Source organism: Nilaparvata lugens, chromosome 11 (assembly GCF_014356525.2).
Source record: "Nilaparvata lugens isolate BPH chromosome 11, ASM1435652v1, whole genome shotgun sequence".
NCBI lineage: Eukaryota > Metazoa > Arthropoda > Insecta > Hemiptera > Delphacidae > Nilaparvata > Nilaparvata lugens.
The window spans coordinates 42,537,636-42,541,432 of record NC_052514.1 but is presented as its reverse complement, the minus strand read 5'-3'; positions in this window follow the sequence as shown (position 1 = coordinate 42,541,432).

The window sequence follows — 3,797 nt, the reverse complement described above, 5'->3', positions numbered from 1 at the left end:
CAGTGGCGCTTCACCTCATGCAGCCAGCGCGTGCCGTGTGTAGTGGGGATCAAATTGCCGAGATTAAACGGTCGCGTAGGAAGAACTTGTCTTCCAGTATTCCGACTCCAGTCTCCAGTCGCCAGTGGGTTGCTGGACCTTGCGGCCAACGCTGCTCAGCTCTCCAGTCTGTCTCCAGCACTCGAATCGCCGGTTACGTGATCGCGGTTAAGTTTACGCGGCTAAGTGATCGCAGTTAAGTTTACGCGTCCGGTCTCGTGTTGTCGTTACTCGAAAAGTGAAACTGAAATCAGACAATTTGTGATTGAAAACTGTTTTTGTGCAACAGACTAAAAGCTGTGTCAACCACACTTCAAAATAATTTGTGTTTGGAAATAATGACCAATATTTCATAACATTGAACATTAATTTATGCTAGGATTACACTACAGGAACTGTTTCAGGGCAACAAACTAAGAGTCTTTTCCACACTTCATTAATTATTTGTGTTTGGGAATTACAATTTCTTAAACATTGATCATTAATTTATCATTCGATACACCACGGGGACTGTTTTTGTGCAACAAACTAAAAGTCTTTTCCACACTTCATAATAATTATTGGTGCTTTGTAATTACCAATATTTTAAAACATTGAACATCAATTTATGATAGGATTACACTACAGGGACTGATTTGTGTATTCCATCAGACCAAAAACATTTGGTTCAGGAATCGATGCTAATTTGTGTTCAGAAATAATCAATTTGCTAAGATTGAACATTGAATTATCATTGTAGAATAATATTCAACTTTACGAGAACATTTTAATATACTAAGCATTGGACTATCATTATCATTATTGAACCCTACGGGGAAATATCTTGTAAATGAGTTAGAATATCGTGCAATTTGTTCAGACAATTTCACGTGCCATTATTGAACTCTACGGGGAAATATCTTGTAAATGAGTTAGAATATTGTGAAATTTGTTTAGACAATTCCACGTGCTATGAACTATTGATCTATTCCAATATTGAACTGTGGTTCATTATCATCTACTCGATATTTTGGAATCATGAACAATTTCCCATTCAGATAACCACAGTTGTATTCGATCTGGTTCACTATAATCTACTTAATATTTTGGCATTATGAACTATTTCGCATAAAAATAACCATACCTTGTCTTCGATCTGATGCTATAGAAGTGCCTGAAAAATTTTTGATGAATAAATTGACGTTTTCATTGACATTCTCCGTTTATATCTACTGTGTTGTGCCATCCATACAGTGAAGTTGACATCAAAAACTTCACGATTTTGAACAGTCGTTGAATTGAACACTCAACTATCTAGAAATTAATTTGTTGGACGATTTTCTGAGTGACTAGGTGAAAAACAAGAATAAATCAATCGTCTTATCACAAAATTTCAATGTGAATATTGATAAAATTTGTGGAGTTTAAGCTCAAGTGGAGTGATAGAGCTTGCATATCAGGACTTCGTAGCTGTATATTGGAGTTGTTATCACACTACAGGATAGAGTCTTGTAATTTGGACTAACATGGTACAAAGATGGACGAACCACTCAGAAACTAGTGATGTTTACCAGTGAATTCATGTTGCGAAAAACAATAAATATTCAACTGAAAACTGTGGAACTACAATTTGAGTGTTGTCATCAGAATGGACTTATGAATCAGTAAAACTTTTGAATTTTCCGAGTGGAAATCTGACATCATAATGAACTAAGTACCAGTGAAATCTTAAAATTATAAACTAGAGCATGAATAAGTGAAACTTTTCAATTTTGTAAGTGGAAATTTGACATAAGAATGAACTAAGTACCAGTGAAATCTGAAAATTATAACCTAGAACTTATAACCTAGAATTATAACCTAGGAGACAGAATGAACTGAAGTTGACATTAGAATGAACTAAGTACAAGTGAAATCTCAAAATTATAAACTAGAGCATGAATCAGTGAAACTTTTTAATTTTGTAAGAGGAAATTTGACAACAGAATGAACTAAGTACCAGTGAATTCTGAAAATTATAACCTAGAACTTTGGAGACAGAAGGAACTGAAGTTGACATTAGAATGAACTAAGTACCAGTGAATTCTGAAAATTATAAAGTAGAGCATGAATCAGTGAAACTTTTTAATTTTGTAAGTGGAAATCTGACATCAGAATGTTCTAGGTACCAGTGAAATCTGAAAATTATAACCTAGAACTTTGGAGTCAGAATGAACTGAACGTGACATTAGAATGAACTAAGTACCAGTGAAATCTTGAAACTATAAACTAGAACTTCGAAGACAAAATGAACTGAGGTTGACATTAGAATGAACTATAAGTACCAGTGAAATCTCAAAATAATAACCTAGAACTTTGGAGTCAAAATGGACAAACCACCCATAGTTTACAAAATGGACAAATTGGCCCCTAGTGACCCCAACAATAACAGTAGGGTAATCTCCGCCAAGCCATCTATCGACAGCATCAACAAGAGCTACTCACTGCGCCCGAGATCCTCAATACGATCACATGGGAAATCGATGATGACATCAGATAAACGACTGGCGTCCTAGGCAGAACGAAACGGAGGCCCAAGCAGAAACCGCCTCCTTTGAGTAAATACCGCAGGAAACCGCCAACGCTAGAGAGAGATCTCGAATGAGGGAGATCAATGAGGCATTTGCTACTCTGAGGAGAGCTATACCTCATCTGACCCATGATAACAGTCACAGTGAGAAGTTACTAAGATAACCACTTTGAGGTTGGCTATGAAGTATATAGCTGCCCTGAATCAGGTCCTACAGGATCCGAACCTGAATCAGACCTGGATTCAGGTTATTATCTTATCCCTCACGCCCAACTCACTCAGTGAACACTCAGATCTCTACGACCAGTTTCCTTAACTCCGATTTGGCGTCGACCTCCTCCACGACTACCAACTCCTGTCCGTTCAGGTCTCCCTCGGACCACCTCAGCAAGTTCGATCTAAGTTCCTCCTCACTCTTGCCAACCTCACCGAACTGTTACTCGTTTGCTGATGACGTCAACTCTTCAGCGTCGATGATGGATCTGAGGCAACACTGTCTGACACCAACTGATGACTTTGAGGCTGATTTGGATTCGTTTGTTGACGTCAGCGGTGGATTTTGAGGAGCTTTTTTGCTTCGTGACAGACGGGGAAACATTGAGGACTCCTCTTGGACAATGTTTAAACATTGATGAATCGTGTAAGTTTGTGTTGTGAGGTGAATCTTCCACTATTTTATCCTATGTTATCAGGGACAAAGATTTTGAAGGTCAAGTCACACAGATAGCTAACCAATGAGATGAATGTGTGAGGTAACTTTTCCACTGTTTTCTCCAATATCAGCGAACAAGATTCTGAGATTCAAGTCATGATGACAACTAACCTATGAAATGAATATTGGTTATGTGAGGTAGTAACTTATCCACTATTGTTTCCAATATCAGGGACGAAGATTCTAAGAGTCAAGTCCTGAAGATAACTTACCAACGAACTGGAACTATGAGGTAACTCTTCCAATATTTTTTCCCCAATATCAGAGACAAAAGTTCTGAGAATAAAGTCGTGAAGATAAGTAACCTACGAACTGAATATTAGTGATATGAGGAAACTTTATCACTATTTTTTCTCAATATCAGGGACATAGATTCTAAGAGTCAAGTCGTGAAGATAACTAACCAACGAACTGAGAATTGGTGATGTGAGGAAACTCTTCCACTATTTTCCTAATAGGCTATCACGTATCACGTACGAAGATTCTGAGAGACAATCG